Source organism: Bombus bifarius, unplaced genomic scaffold (genome assembly GCF_011952205.1).
Source record: "Bombus bifarius isolate JDL3187 unplaced genomic scaffold, Bbif_JDL3187 scf7180000007996, whole genome shotgun sequence".
Lineage (NCBI taxonomy): Eukaryota > Metazoa > Arthropoda > Insecta > Hymenoptera > Apidae > Bombus > Bombus bifarius.
This window is the reverse complement of record NW_022884376.1, coordinates 3,284,886-3,301,423: the sequence shown is the minus strand read 5'-3', so window position 1 is coordinate 3,301,423 and position 16,538 is coordinate 3,284,886. Positions and strand designations below refer to the sequence as shown.

Genomic DNA, 16,538 nt, shown 5'->3' with positions numbered 1-16,538 from the left:
ATGTATGTACATATCATAATATAATCATCGTTGAACCATCGGTATTGTCATTAAACCATAGTGCTGCCACACGCGCGCGTATAGATCGAGTGACACTCGAGAAATTTTGTCAAAGGAATTTCCTTTGAGCAGCTGGCGCTCATCCAATCGTTTACTCTAGCGAATGCCTGCTAGAAACCGTCCTATTCGCTCGTGTGTACCGCGTATCGCACCACTATTCCCGCCGGTTCCCTCTCGCGATCACGAGAGAGAGAGAAAGCAACGTGTGTACCACATGAGAAAGAGAGGAGACAGGAGTGAGAAGCGAAGAAAGTAAGGAAAGAAGAGGATAAGAGAAAGAAGCTGCGAGTGGGGAGTCTTCACACGGGGCGCACACGGTTCTCTGTTACCTGCGACTCGTGGCCGTGTCCAGCATGGTAATCCAATCCTGCGGATGGGGGGCTACCTCGTCATCCCTGCTGGTCTTTCGTTGACCGATCGCGAAAAGTCGAGGAACTTCACTTAACAGTTATTTCCGTCCTTCGTCAGGCACTACTCGTTGGAAAATAAAATCACTCCACTCGCACGATTGGCCGCGCGGCTCGTCTACGTACGAGAGAACGCGGAAGGACGCCTTTACTGGCGCGAAGACGACGCACTTCTATCCGCCAAGTTTTTCTTTTTCGTCTTTTTTCCTTGCCCTTTTCCCACGGAACGTGGTGTAAATACGTGCACTGCCCGCGGCCAACGAAACGTCGAACACCACACGCTATATCGGTATACGCGCGATCCACGATCCACAACGAAATCACAGATTCGTTTTACGAAGACGAAACGCGCCACCGAGACAGCCAATCGTTATACTCTTACAAACAACCGTACGCAAGCAGAGGCCGCAATATACTGAACGAACACATGATTCCGAAGGGGTCTAGTGTCGCCGTACGGCGTGCAGGTGGCAGCACCGGAGCGGCGCTCCGATCGAGATCGGCAGTACGCCGAATCTTCGAAAAACTCGCCGACAATTTTCGCTTTTCTCATAAAAATTACCGCGAAATCGACGCGAATGTGGGTGAATGAGTGTGATACGTGTCTTGGAATTTTATAGCCTTCGAACGGAAGTCAATGGTACTCGCTCGAGCCACCGGTGTCAAACAACTATCAAGGCCGAGCATGATCCGACTGAACGCGAATTAATGTAAGTGCATGTTTACTATAGCCGATAATTTGTACGTATTTGGAAATCACAACGACCTACTAAATATTAATATCGTTTTCATCGAATTCGTGGGATTCGAATGTGTTCACGTTGTTAGATCTTGGTTACGTTATCGGAACACTTTTTAGGCCAATCAAAGCTCGCTGATTATGGCGGGAGAAAATATTCCCCCTAAATAGATGTCTCTATCGAAAGTGTACTTTTTTGTGCATGTAGAAGGCGCTGTAACTGTCTTAAAATTGTTCGTTTCCATTAATCGAATCTAATCCTTAAAGTTTGAATTATCACTTGTTTTATGATATCATAATTTTTTATTAGCGAAAATTGAAATTTCCTCAAAATTTCCATATAAAATTTTTACAACTGTATTTCAATAAAATTACACGTGTATGATCCGTAAGAAACAAGATACGTACTTTATAACTCTAGCGTTGGCAAAAATCGAGCGCCGAGTTTCATCAACGATATCTAGTTAGCAAATAAAATGCCACACCGGGTCAAATGAATTATATCACAGGCGAGTTTAGGTGACGACACGAGGTACAGAGGAGTAGATGTTTCGTCATTAGTTTACAATGAGCTAAGGATATTTTTAGAAAGCCAAAAGTTTGCCGTTATCGCGACCACGCGGTTATCACATTCGTCTTGCTATTCTGCACTTTTATGTATTTATGTGTCTTTCTTTCCTTCCAGTCGTAAAATGCTTTCGAATGAAATAAAACTGATAAATCAAAGATCGCACAAGGAGGGGACTATAATTTACGCACAGCTTTACGACTCGCACAGTTCTTAACCATCTCGAAAATATAATTTCTTTGTTCGAACAAATGCTACGTTTTGAATTAGCATTTCTTTGCTTATGACCATCAGTTTTTTAATAAAATAGCCGTATAAAATTTCGAGGCTCGTGACGTGCAACAGGTTGCGAGAAATAACGCATCGAAGATGTAGTTTACACTTTAATTGTTTGCAAATCTGTAGTCGGTTGGAAGTAATCTTGTTTATAAGACGAAGTTAAGAGGCCTAGTGGTATTTACTTATTTCCTCCGACACTTTGGTTTCTGGTTACGTACTGTAACCGCGATTGATAGTGAAAGCTGCGCGTTTTATCAGCACGGAATGCATACCTACCATATTTTCTCGCTACTGTAATCGTTCTACCATACGAATTTCCTTTCTTTCCTCTCTTTTCCTTTTTTTTTTCTACCAGACAAGGAATGTCAACGTTTTTCAACAGCTAATTGACTGGTCGCAAGTTAATTGCCATAATTTTCTAGTACTTATTATTATGTATCAGTATGCAAAATTTCCAACGAGCGCAAGTGCATACCGTGAACATGCTAACTTACGATTGTTCGTACATTAACGTAGGATGTAATAGCGTAGCGCACGAATGCCTTTATTACGCGCGTACACTGTTAATGCACGTGCTCTGCTGTATGCGCGTAAATACGAACGATAATGCAATGCGTTACGTTGCAGAGAAAGTAGCGTCCGATAAACGAGATATCAAAACATAAAAGTTTCGATAGATAGCTTCTTGTCTCCAATTTAACTAGATTTTCTATCTTTCCCTTTTCCCACTAAATTTATACCAATTGAAAATTCTCTCGTAGAGTTCTCCTGTGTTTATCTAATTTATGGTAATAAATGTTTCTCTGTACGACTTAGTTTGTGTTCGAAGTCGGACTATAGTGGTCAAAGTAAAAGATTCTCGCGCGAAAGATGGTCATGCCTCCTTCTTGAAGCAACAGACCGTCCCCCTATCTCGTTCAATTAATTTCTCGGCCGAGTTCGTTTGTACCTCTCTTCCTCCCGCTATCTTCCTATAAATTTTCCAATGTTGCAGCGTCACTTTCTGCACTCGCGATAAAATTCTTTCCGCCCTGTGCCGCGAGGTAACACGATTTTGGATTTCACCGTTCGGGCCGATCGTTTATGGTCGGTCGGTGGAATTCTTCTTTCAACGAGTGTTTGTCCGATGCGCCTTGTTTTCGCGACGTTTTCAGCCGGAGATCGCACTATTCGGAAAGCAGAAATCTCAATTGAATACAGACCTGTGTACTTGTGTACACAACCACAGTTAGCAACAGTGACGTAGACGACGACGCACAGAAGCGGCGATTGGCTGGTAAAACAGTTGCTATCTTATCTTTTTCCCCGTGAGTGTCAACACTCGCCGCTCGGCGCGTACAATCTAGCGTGCACAGGGAGCGTGTAACTTTTGCGGCCTCCGTCGCCAGCAGCAACATTTTTTTCTCCCACGTTGTCTCAGGCTTATTTCCTGACATTTCATCGCTCTTGTACTTTTAAGTCGCGTTCGAACTGTTCAAGTTAGTCGAGTTCAAGTCGATTAAGTTCAAACAACCTGATTTCAGAAGGATTCTTTTCATGGATAGTAAAAAGGATGCTGTTATGGTCGTTATGAATGTATGTAAAATGTTTATACTAATTATATATACATATATATATATATATATATTCAAATACATAATTTACGAGCATCTGAATGTGCTTAACTCAGAAATCCATCCGAACATTCACTCTGTTTGGGTTTTTATCGAAAATAGTTAGTTGATCGATGACGTGTGTGAGTCAGTAAGGGAACACGGCTGCCTAATTACAAGTACATTATCAAGGTAAGAACCTGCCCACTATCTGCTCCGCGTTACTTTTCGCGGATTCGTCTCCGTTGTTCCGTTAAACGCGATTCTCGTTTGGGATTAATTCGACGATAATTAAAAAGCAAATTGACGAAAGGTCGTACGTTTTACACGATTATAGACGTTGTCGTGTTTTGATTAAAATATCGAACAATTTGTTAGCGGGAGATGTTCGTCGAGTATACTTTGAAGTATATTAGAAAAGATCGGATATGATTTCTTTTCCCTGTTGTTGAAACGTGAGTTTGTTTTGATCTCGTTGTACCAGTTTCGTTGACTTGTCGGATAATTTCGCGATCATAGGGAAGAGATTTATCGCGGAAAAGGCACGCGAGGCATTCGAGCTGGCTTGGTCGGCGAGTCGCGAATCGTGCCGATGGAAATCAGGTTAAATGACAACGAACGTAGCCTTACGATCGAACGTGTCGAATCGCGACGAGTTTATTTTCAGCTCGGTCTAAGCTTGCGCATATCTTATGTAAAGTAACCGCGTGTGCGTGGACAACAGGTCGTTTGAGCCACAGGTGCGGTACCTTGTAGAAAGATGCAACACGCTACATCGATTGTGAGTAACCCGTTGGCAGGAGAACTTCCATCAAGAAAATGCGATAGATTTCATTCAATAAAATAGTCCGTCCTTCTTCCGCTATAACGAAATTTTATTTAGTGCAAAGTTGTGAAAAGATACGACAACGACGATGGGATAAGTGCCAATCTATAGAAACAAAAGAACGTGGTACAGTAAGGATGCGTATAATGAGAGTTCATTGATTTACCCCATTAGCTATTTTTCGTTTGTGTAATAAATGACGTTGTATAAGAGAAGAGTTGTAGCGGGAGATTCGATCAACGAATATTAATCGGACAGTAAAGTCAAAAATTGTGCTCGAGTAAACGAAGTTGTTATTTTCCTTCTGACTTCTTCGTTTCGCGCCAAAATGGAATTTTATTCTATCGCAAATCTCTCCTCCCCTTCTGTGTCGTTTCTAATCGCGTATGTCTGTACGCGCAACAACGATGATCTAATTGCTGGTAATCGAGCCGCTCCTTTTCATTCGAGAACGACAACGATGAACCGCGTAGATTAGCATTCTCCTATCAAAATTTTTTACCACTCTGAACGTATTGTTCTACGGCGGATGAAGATAATTCCGTGTCTATAAATAGAAACACAGGCTGGCAGAAGGAGAACCTAATAAAAGTACGCTCTACGGAGAGACCGTTCGCGTTCGACCGAGCGTGAAGTCGAAATAATACAGCGTCGCCGACGCGATTAATATTTAAGCGAATGAATACGAGGTTACAGAATAATTTGGAATTATACGTGCGTGGGATTTGCATGAATTTGTACGACGAGCATGGTTCATCGATGTACAAAGGGGCGAAGAGACGAGCTGAAGAGAGGAGGGGGAGGGTACGAGGCAATGAATTCTTTTTCTCTTCTTCGGTTTGCTCGCCTATTAGCAGTAAATGGTTGAAGAGTAATTGTACTCGTCACTTGTGTCCGCCGCTAATGACGGATCATTTTGCAACATCGCTCCGTCCGACAACGTTCAACAACATCTCGTTCTCAGGAGGCAGATACACCATTTGAAAATTGCGGCGCCGCTTGCAACCTGTATAAACAATCGGCCATTACGCACCGTTATACGATAATCGTGCTTGACGTCAAATATTAAATGATTTCGCTGCGTGAATCAGGCTGTTTAAATTGTCCGGCTTGATTGAATGATGGCCGCTCCTCTAAGTTGGCCGACAACCACTTCACCGTAAATAAGATAGTACCCTATTCTGTGTATAAGAGTCGCCTCGTTATACAGGGTGTTCGATTCCTACGTCGTATGTATTATACCAAACGTTCGTCCTTTGGTCTCTTTGGTAAGCTTTGTAAGTATAAGAATCGGCTTGGAGCTCGTTACCGGTAAACGAGAATAGAAATAGCGTTTTGAGGAATACGAAGGTTGAAACGTTGTCGTTTACACGTTTGCCTTCAAGGGGAACACGGGGAAACGACTGGAAGAATTTTCTCCACGAGCTTACTATTCATTTGCTCTATCGGGTTTGCGAAAGACGCCGAATAGTAAATGGCGCAATAAATTCAGAAGTCATTCTAGTATTTGCACGAGCGTTTCACACTTAAGCAGAGAGAGTGAGAACCGTGGCGTATCGCGATCACGTGTTACGAAGACGCACGTAACGAGACGTGCAAATTAAAGTAACGAAGAGTTTAGTTAGCTGACGAGCCACTAACGGCATTAGTTATAGTTTTCGCGATCGGGAGGCACGACTGATCCTCGAGTTCGACTTGCTCGATATATAAATAAACGTAACAGTACCCATTAGATTATTAAAAAGGAATGGAACGTCGCTGGTATGCATATTCAAACGTACTGGCCTCCCCTATCGTTGTCCCATTCGAGCGGAACTTTCTAACATCAACCTGTTAACTGTAAATCGAAACGAATCTCTATCGACGATGTTCTCCGCGTAAATGAATCACGCGCATGTACGCGAGCGATTAATGTCCCTGAAAGACCGCAACTGGACTTTCATCGGCGCGATCGTTACCGCGCGACTACGAACTTTTCCCTCGCGGTGAAACGCTTCACTGATGCAATTGGTAAACCGCGTGTCGTCGGTTAATTTTATAATCGCGGATGTTACTTGGTTCATTCGTTGTAGTCACAGACGTGGTCGACTTTGATCGATATTTTCCAATTTTTCACGACAAATCCGCGAGCCGCGCAGCGGCAGATAAAACAGCAGCAGATGCAAGAGAACGCGTGCAATCACCGTTTTGCCTTCAATTAATTTCTTCGATGCTAATAATTTAATGGATCTTGGTGCGTTATCGGCGCCGTTTCATCACGCATCGTGCTCGTGCGCCCGCTAGCTCGTACACGCTTCATGCCATTGCACTTACGTGCAACAACCAGATCTCAGTCAATACCGCGAAATTATCTCGAATCACTGTGTGTTTGCTCGATATCCATTGTGTTTATAAGGAAATTCGTGTACTTCGGCTTTGACAACAATCTAAGTACTATCGTCAGACAAACGATTTATTCATGATTTCTTTATTTCAAGAAGAATAATAAACTTACACATGTTGTTCGTACCGTGCTTACGATAGATCGATTCCTTAATTACACGATACGCATTATCGAAAGAACTTGAAGCAGCGAGTCTCTTCGGTCGTTTATGATATATATGTATATATATTATGTATGTATATATTACTCCATAAATAATCGTCTTAAGTACTACGTGCCGGCAGTAAAGAACATAGCTCGCGTTGTTATCGTACGATTTCATCGAATTTCCACTGTCTCGTGGATAACTTCGTGTAGAAACGTTTTTTTTTTTTTTTATTGCAAACGCCGCATGAATATTCGATTGGTCGCGTCGTAAGAACTGAACGGTGCGTAAAATTAAAATAAATTGACTAGAGGACACTTATATAGAATAAAAAGCACGAGCCTTCTTGATTGTCTAAGCTAATGCGTGGAATATACCGTTATGGCGCGTTGATTTCCGTGCACGAGTTACGTATGCTATAAATAATGTATAAATACATCTGTTGGGTATCTCGTTTGTACGTACGGTGTGCTTTGGTACATCGTGTACTGCGAGCCAGGGGGAAATCATATTGGAAAACGAATGGTCGCTCGACGAGTGAACTCGTTAATCGACCAATTGCAGTCTGTGTGTAATCGTTAGGTTAAAATTATCGATTAATAACAACGGAACGTGATTGTCGAATCGTTAGAACCAGAACTTGGCCTAGTTATCGAATACTATGATAAATCGAAGAAAATTCCAATCAATTCCTACCTCCTTATCCTTCGAGTTTCCGCAATTATCGAAGCATCGCGCTGTTCAGCCATTCGAGCTTCGCACGACGACTTTCATTCATCGAAAACAACCATGGTTCCCCATTAAATTAATCGCACCAATCAAACTTTACTCTCACTTGAACTCTTCACCTTAACTCTTCGATCTTTCATCGCTCCCGTCTCTCAACACGAACAATCAAAACTTCGATATACATATAATCGAGCACTGATTCGATCCTCGACGACTAAATCACCTCGATGTTGCGTTGACATCGCGCGCTCCAAACCGACTCGAGATAGGAGCTGCACTCGTGGCTAGGCAGGCAGCTCCTTAATCCAATCGTCCTCCCGGATAATAAATCAGTGGCGTGGTAGCGTCCCATCCGTCTATCTCCTCGTTCGACTGCGCCGCTCGTTTCTGACAATTTAAGATCAGAGTACTGTGCCTCGGGCTGCTGGGCGCGGATCTGCAGGTTGTCTGCGCGATCCCGACCGGCCCAAGCCGAAAGTTCTTGACCCCTGCACGCGGGAAATAAGGCTCGTTACCGATCGTCCAGTTCGATCGTAGCGGCGAATTGTTCGCGTCAGATCGATGCCGCGTTAGATCTTTCACGTCGATTTGCGTTTCTTGTTCGCACAATTTCTCCACGCACGGACACGAGTTGCTGGAGGATCTCCAGTTATCCACGCACGAAGGCCTCGTCGAGCAAGACCTTTTCGGCTTGCACGGACTGTTGTCGACGATAGACTCTAGCTGACTGTTCGCTCCAGAACACTTCTGGTTCAGTTGATCCGAGCTGGCAAAGCGTAATCGTTTCGGTGATTCGCTCGAGCACCTCATGAAGGTTGATCTTACGAGAGATTTGTTTTTAAGAGAGCTTCGTGGTATCAGAGGGTTGGAATTGTTTCTGGCGTAACCGTTTCTTCGATTCTCCCGTTCCCTGCTTCGTTCTTCTCGCAGGATCGGGTCTTCGCCGATCAGCCAGTAGGTTAAACGCTCGCCCTTGCCCTTCATGGAGACCAACCCTCTTTCTACTATTTTGAAACCTCCAACTTGGTCCAGAAGTTCCTTCGTTTCTCTGCTGCAGTGGATTTTTAAAGCTGAAAAGCAGAGGATATCGAACGTGTGATGCAATGATACCAATATTTAGCAATGTGAAGCGTCAAAGTTTACATATATCACAGAAAATTCACGAGATACTAATGTAAGGGTGTCGGGCGAATTATAAACAAGCGGTTGCGGGTCATGTGCGTGGTGGGGCTAAGACAAAAGACACGAGGCTAAGACAAAAAGCAAGGGCTCGCCAAGGGACGAAAACGAATTAACTGTCTATCTAATATCTAGTTGCCTTAATTATAATATTGTGATTTGTTAATAATTGTGATTAGTTCACGTTAAACAACCCTCGTTTCCTGTTTAATTAACATCTGTTTGATCCATTTATTGTAAATAAACGTAATAAAGATCCTACATTAATATAACATATTCACTGCAAACCTCGAAGTTGTATTTCTTTTTTCATAAGAATGCGATCGACGTAACAGTAGGGAATATGTAAAATGGAAGAATCATTTCGAAGTCCTAATATCGAGCAGACGCATCAGGAAATTATATCCAAAGCTACGACCTTCTTTCTTTCTCTCTTGATGCAAATTAATAATTACTTACCAGATCCAGTGGATTCCATGCGGCTAGCAGTGTTCACGGTATCACCAAATAGACAATAACGTGGCATTTTTAGGCCGACCACACCGGCGCACACGGGACCTAGGTGAGAAATAAAAGAGAAATTAGTTGTATTTGGCACGATCTAAAATCGTACATCGATGTTTTCTCACTGAACTAACCGGAATGTATGCCAATTCGTAGTTGCAGCTTATCCAGCGGCCTGTGTCGAATTGTAAATTGTTTTACGGCTTCTAGGAGGCACAAGGACATACTAGCTATTTCTCCTGCGTGTTGAATACCGTTTCGAATTGGTAAACCGCTTACCTGTCGAAAGGAGTATAATTCAGGATCCTGTATCACGTTTAGATACTTTGTTTACTTACCACCATGTAAGCATCACCGATAGTTTCCACTTTGTAGACGTCGTAATTTTCTATCGTCGAATCGAAACAGGTGTACAAATCGTTCAGAAAATCTACCACCTGCGAGTGAAATAAATTCGTTTGAAATTGATATGCTAATATTTACGTTGATATTGATATTTAACGTTGCAAATGTTCCTCAGTACCGGTATAATTATTTTAATATCGATATCATACGATACAAAAATGCAAGTAGTTCGTAAATTTCGAAATATTCCGGTAGAAATTACCTGCAATGGTGTGCTTTCGGCAGACATGGCGGTGAAGCCGACAATGTCGCTGAAGTAAATTGTAACGCTATCGAAGCTTTCAGCTTCAACTTTGTGTCCCCGTTTCAATTGCTCTGCCACGTAACGCGGTAGCATTTCGTACAGCAACGCGTCTGAAAGATAAAATTTCGTGTAATATAATTTGAAGGAAACGTGATAGCGTTTTAATTGAGTGGCATTTTATGGAACGTCGAGCAACCTGTCTTTTTCTTCTCCTCCGTTAATTGGTCCGTTCGTTCGTCGACCAGCGCTTCCAGATTATTCGCGTATTTCTCCATCATGGCCATCATGTTGTCAAATATGTTTGGCTTCCTGAGAAAAGCATATCTTTAAGTTATTCCAACTTTTACTCTCTTTCATTTATTTATCTTGCTTTATTTTAACAATCGGAATTAAATAAAAATAAATTTATTTTATCAAGTGAAATTAAAATGGCAAACGCTGGGTATATTCTCACTCGTGCAGATATTTCGCCTTTGTTGCTTTCTAATTTACGCTTATTAATCCTCGCTTATCGATATTAACTTCAAATACTTATATTTCTAGGATCTTTCAGCGATTTAACAAGGATATCGGCGAATTTAAATTTCAGAGAATTTATATTCTCAAGTCACTTAAGTAAATGTAATTATCACGTAGAATCGACTCTTCGCTTTATCGCTATAAAATAAGGGTTAAGATATTCAAACTTACATGCCCTTTCTCAAAGGTCTCAGTTTGTTTCTAACGATCTTGAAGTCTGGTCGAGTCTCAGGATCCTCGGCCCAGCACTCCATCAGACAAGCGCGCACGAAATGGAAACAGTTCTCCAACTGGTTCAACGGTGGTCTGAGATAATTCAAGGAAAACAGAGTAGCTGACAGGGTGAAAACAAAAGCACATAAAATTTAAGTATCTTCTGCCGTCGACAGACCGCGACTATAACGATAATACCTGAACGGTTCTGTATCCGGTTCTCTCGCGATTACTTTCTTCAATATCTCCGAAGGGGTTAATTCCGTGATTCCGAAAGGGCCGTGTCTCCCTTGAAGTTCGTACAACACTATAGCGAAAGAATAAACGTCTCCTCTTTGATAATCTCGCACGACTGGCTCTTGGCTTTTCGTCGATCGTAATAGTTCGGGTGCTCGATATAGCAAACCTGTGGAATTTGAACTTTAATTGTATCGTTATCCAAGACAAATGCGATTCATAAATGAAAGAACTTTGTAAAGAAAGACCCACGACATAAAATTCATTGAGCAAATTGCAGAAGTTTTACATAGTTCTAGTTGAAGTCAATCTTTTCGAAAATTTGTCCATGTTACCGTAGATATATGTTTGTCCTATGACTAGTCATAGATACATCGCGTCTTTTTTCAAAAAATTCATAAATTATCTGTTCGATGAATTACCGTGATACTTCTTCATGACGTCACACGGCTCACACTCGGCGTCCTTCTTGAATTCGTGCAATCCAAAGTCCGCCAGCTTTACAACCCATCGAGAATCCACCAAGCAGTTCGACGTACTCAGCGAACCGTGAAATTTTATGACGGACTCGTGCAGATAGATCATCCCCTGGAAAGCGTACAAGCAGTAGCAAACTTGTGGACGGTGAATTCTATCAAAGGCGACGATTCTGGGATCAATTGCACTCGTCTGGTTGAATACGCGAAATTCTCAGAAGATATAACCCGAAACTCTCGATAACATCGTACGAGTACGAAGTTTCAACGGGTTTTCGCGAGGATAGGGAAAGTTTCAACGATCGATTGGGATTTCGATATGAAAAATTATATTCCACTGTCTCGACTACTTCTCTGTGCGAACCGTCGTAACACAAAACGTTATTCGAAGGTTTCTCGCGACAAAATTTCCTTTCTCGTTGATCCTTTTTGGACAAAAGAGTTTGTCGATTCTCGAACGATACGTACCCTGATTATATCTCCGACTAAGGACGCCATGAACATATTATCCAGCTTCATGTCCTCGTTCTCCAAGATATCCTGTGAGAAAAAAAAAAGACGAGAAAATTATACCGAGGAATTGCGAACGTTTCGTCTACTTAATTATAAACTGTCCAAGTAATTACCTTGAGACTGCCACGAGCACAATACTCCACGACGATACATATGTTCGGTGGATCGGTACAGGCTCCGATGAAAGCGTTCAAATTATCGTGTCGCAAGTCTCGCATCTAGAGAAACGATCATTAATTTGTACATGGATCGGCATATTGGGTTTCGATGTTCTCGAGGCCACAGGTTAAATAACTTTTGGTCGACTGAATCGTAGTATGTATCCTGTTTATGATCTAATTGAATATATTTAAGATATATATCTGGCATTATAGATTCGTGCACGCGAGACTAATTTTCCAGTATTGACACGAACTATAGTTAAAACCACAAGCTTCTACCGCAGCTCTAACAATATTAGCTCAGTTATTCGAGAAGGTCCTCATCCGCCTAATAAACTAACATTGTTAGCTAAAGTTTACGAATTACAAGTTTCCAATATTAGGTTGTCCGAAAAGTTTCTTTCGCTTTACAAGAAAGCAATAGATGCACAACATATTTTGTTTTATATTATTTTATTGAGTCACGTCTGATCCATTTTGTTCTATTAAGACATTTGACAGATTAGGTTTTAAAGACACTTTTGGGACAACCTGATGTAATCGGTAATGAAACAAGGAGAATTTTGCAAATTAATTTTATAAATTGTAACTAAGAAACGATAAACTTATACGCGATCTACAACTTATAATTTGTCGATTTACCAATCGTTGTTACTGTTGGTTGCTAAATTATCGCACGAGGGCTCGATAACAGACGAACGGACAATTTCTTATCGAACGATCAGAAACCGTTCGATATAAAGACAGAGTTTGATTGATGTTACGTATACGCTGGATGTCGATCGACCCAGTCAGCCGACCAATAGTTGGCTAATGTAAACGCGATTTAAGCGATCCATTCGAGCTCGTCCTATACTTACCACTTTCAGCTCTTTCTTCATCTCCCGTGTAATTTCGATCGATTTCTTCCGAACTTTCTTTACGGCGAATATCCGCCCCTTATAAACACCAATTTGCGTGTAAATCATCGAGTAACGAAAATCAGCATCTGGGTTCGAGCTGAGAGAAACTTGGCTGGTTCTCACAATAGGCTGCGTCGTTGTCTATTCGGGAAAATTATTTCTCTCGTTAAAAAGACGTTGCTAGGTATTGTTTAAACGTTTATTAAAAAAAAAAAAAAAAAACAGAAACTTTACTACATTGTAAGGTATTATAGTTATCTAATCTTACCACGTATGTAATTTTTAATTTATAATAGAATAAGCAGATTGCTAAGATCTCACAGTCGGTCTCATTGTATAAGAAGCGCAAGAGTATTATGCGGGATTTGATAGCGGAATAACGTGGAGCTTCGAAAGTCCCAGGATCAATTGGATCGAGGGAAATGACGGGAATAACAGAGAATTGGTATAAGACGACACAGAGAACGAAGCCAGGCATTTACCTTGGAATTGCATTTGGTAGGCGCCTCATTGGCTCCCGACGACTCGTCTTTCTTCTCTTTGATCTGAATGTCTTTGTAGTTCACCTTCCAGAGTAGGGAATCCAGTTCCTGCTCGTACTTCCAGTTTCTGTATAGCACCAGTAGCACCGCCATGATAATCAACAGAAATCCGCCGGCTATACCGCCCATGATTTCTCCCGTGTGAGCTAAACGATTTGATCGTAAGTGGCCAATCTGTTCCAGATATTTTTCCATTGTTATCGTAACCGATTGTTCTATGCAATATCTCTGTACTTTCAAAGTTCTGCAATTTATAGTTCTATACATAGCTCTACGGTTCCACGTTTCTACAGTTCTATAGTTTTATAGTGTCCACGATATTCTAGTCTATAGTCACGATATTCTGGTCTACGGCGATCTTATCCGTGGCTTCCTTTTCATTATTATTATTGATTCTTTTTTAAATAAACGAACCATCGATTCGATCGTTTCGAATATTCGGGTCAGAGATGCTCGCTCCATTCGATTCTTTTTTAATTGTACTCCCTCGTTCAACGTCTCGTGTTCAGCAGCGTTTAAATCGGTCACGACCGTGCCGACTGTGTTTCGTTGCATAATCCGTAATCGCAGTTACGTGGTCGAGATATGTATTCGATCTCAATTAAAGGAAACGAAAAAGATATCGGCGGGTAGGAAGGGCAAAAGCTGCCCTCCCCCTCCTTCTTCCCTCTCGGACAGATTTACATATGTAAATTTGAAGATCGGACCGGCGAACTTTATGATGTATTTTCGAACGATCGGCCTTAAAGGTACCGGAGAAAGCTGACGAATGGTAATTCGAAGGAGAACCAAGACCCTCTAGCCTGATCGCATTTTCACGAGCTCAAAAGTTTCGATTATCGAAGGGAAACATTATGTCTTACCGCTTGAAACCGAACACGTTGTTCGTTACCTCTTTGCTTTCACTTTATTTCCCTCTTTTTTCTCGATCAAATGTCACGAAAAATTGATTTATCGCTACCGTTGACGAAACCAGAAACGATAAAAAAGATGGTCGTATACGTACAAGTGCATTTTTCACCGTGGTAACCGCAATGAGGCTCGGCGATGGGCGGCCCGTCACCGATCCACGAAATATCCCTTGTCAATCGAAGTTTCTGTAAGTGAAACGTGAATCGATAAACGAAACCAATGGAACGTGGCCGGTAAGAAAAAGGCATGGTTAAAAAATCAGTTAACGTCTTACTGGCAGATTCGTGCCGTTCTCTTTTCCCACAAAGTAAGCTATAGGGTATAAACCGTGTCCCTTTGTCGGTCGATTGTCCAGAGCAATCAGAGTGTAATTGCCTTCAGCGTCTCCGTTTTCGTCCATGTAGACCATGTATCTGTACAGACGATATATCATGCAACAGGCAGGCGTCGTAACGCGCGCTTTACGCGCGCTAAAAGTCCTCGTAAATTGCGCAAAGAAACCCGTGAAGCGTTATTTCCCGTCAATTTTTATACCGTCGTTTCTCTTTCGCTCGTTATTAATTTTGCAGTTCGTTACTCGTCAAACGGTATAACGAAATATTATGCAAGCAATTATTCCACGATATTGGATAGCGGAGATACGAGCATCGATTATTTTAAGAGAGGAGGAAAATTACGAGAATCCGAGAGCAAGGATAGCCGCGTGAAAGCCTTAATTATTTCGTAGTGTCAATTATCATTCTAGACGCTTGCGTCATCCTAATAACCGCCGTCTCTGCTTTATTTGCCTCGTGTACTTTAAACCGTCTTACGCACAGACGTAAATATTTCCACGGTGATTCAGGTGATCTCGTATCCCCTTCTCGAATTCCACGATTAATATCACCACGATCTGTCGGATAAATCGCCGTTACAAATAACAGCTGCTCTAACTTTCCAACTTTATCGAACTCGATTAAATTTTATAGAACGCGCAACGATCAAAATTTTAGTAGAAAATCGATAGAACGTTTTTACTAGGAAGGATCGTAAAATATTTCTGTAAGTTTCGAAAACAATTGGTAACTTTGTTACAAGTAGCGTTCACGAGAATATCGTAGAATCGTCGTAAAATATTTCTTATGGGCGCTATTTACGGCTATGTTTATCGACGCATTCGTATTTCTGCATAACAAATAAATTACTTTACGTCATCTAGAAACAAGATAAACGTCGTTCTAATCTCTAGTTTTATCCTCAAAAGTCGCAGAATCTGCATAATTATTTCTTTGATCGTTAAACGGCTAGGTTTTCGTCGAAACATGCAAAGAACGACGAATTGCCTCGTTTTCATCTTCGCCCACCCGATTACGATATGCAAACGGTAATCACTTCGTCGAAGATACATCGTCCAAGTACGAGTCGGCCATTTTCGGCGTACTTTTCGCGCCGCGAGATCGTCCCGCCACGAAACTGATTTACATATCGTAAACCGGCGCGATAAACAGCCGATTCCTGATCCACCTCGTCTTTTCTCTTTTTCTTGTACGTACCCCATGGCGCTTCGATAGTGAACGCCGTAAAGAGTCGCCACCATTTCACGGCCGTTTCGAGGGTCTCGATTCTCGTCCAGAGCTTTTAGCAGCGATCTTTCGTACAGATGCACCGCGTCGTACAGATACGCCGTTTCTGGCACGATCTGCCTTATAACACAAACAAACGATTACGTTTAAGAGTGGAAGATGCTTTTCCATTTGCGTCGAATGGCGAAGAAATTGTATAAATGTCATGGATCGATGGGAATTATTTTTATCCGTGGCTTATTGCGTTATGAAAATTATAATACGAGAAAGATGAGGCAGAATTTCATATGTTTCAAGAAGAAAGATAGGAATGTGATATCTTCGGACATAGAAACTAAATAATCGACGTCATGGATTTCATAGTGTTCGACGTCGAATAATAGATCGTGGGTCTTTATGTCTTTATGGAAATTTCAACATATTAGGTTGTCCGAAAATAGA

General features: G+C 41.7%; 1 protein-coding gene across 5 annotated transcripts in view; it reads right to left on the bottom strand.

The window, feature by feature from the left end:
• The window catches only part of LOC117206021 (receptor-type guanylate cyclase Gyc76C-like), a 100,540-nt gene that overhangs the window by 68,867 nt on the left and 15,135 nt on the right, over window positions 1–16,538 (bottom strand). For 2 of the 5 annotated variants that reach the window (XR_004487328.1, XR_004487329.1), the window contains 16 exons: window positions 16,068–16,213; window positions 14,810–14,948; window positions 14,630–14,720; window positions 13,564–13,769; window positions 13,040–13,222; window positions 12,132–12,236; window positions 11,974–12,045; window positions 11,452–11,617; window positions 10,991–11,198; window positions 10,751–10,885; window positions 10,257–10,369; window positions 10,019–10,170; window positions 9,750–9,848; window positions 9,546–9,690; window positions 9,367–9,465; window positions 7,696–8,798 (listed from right to left, as the gene is read on the bottom strand). The gene's annotated coding sequence lies outside the window, so the exon portion shown is untranslated. Of the gene's footprint in view, window positions 1–389; window positions 902–7,695; window positions 8,799–9,366; window positions 9,466–9,545; window positions 9,691–9,749; window positions 9,849–10,018; window positions 10,171–10,256; window positions 10,370–10,750; window positions 10,886–10,990; window positions 11,199–11,451; window positions 11,618–11,973; window positions 12,046–12,131; window positions 12,237–13,039; window positions 13,223–13,563; window positions 13,770–14,629; window positions 14,721–14,809; window positions 14,949–16,067; window positions 16,214–16,538 lie in introns of those variants that run through there. The other 3 variants (XM_033444976.1, XM_033444978.1, XM_033444979.1) reach the window with 3 other exon arrangements.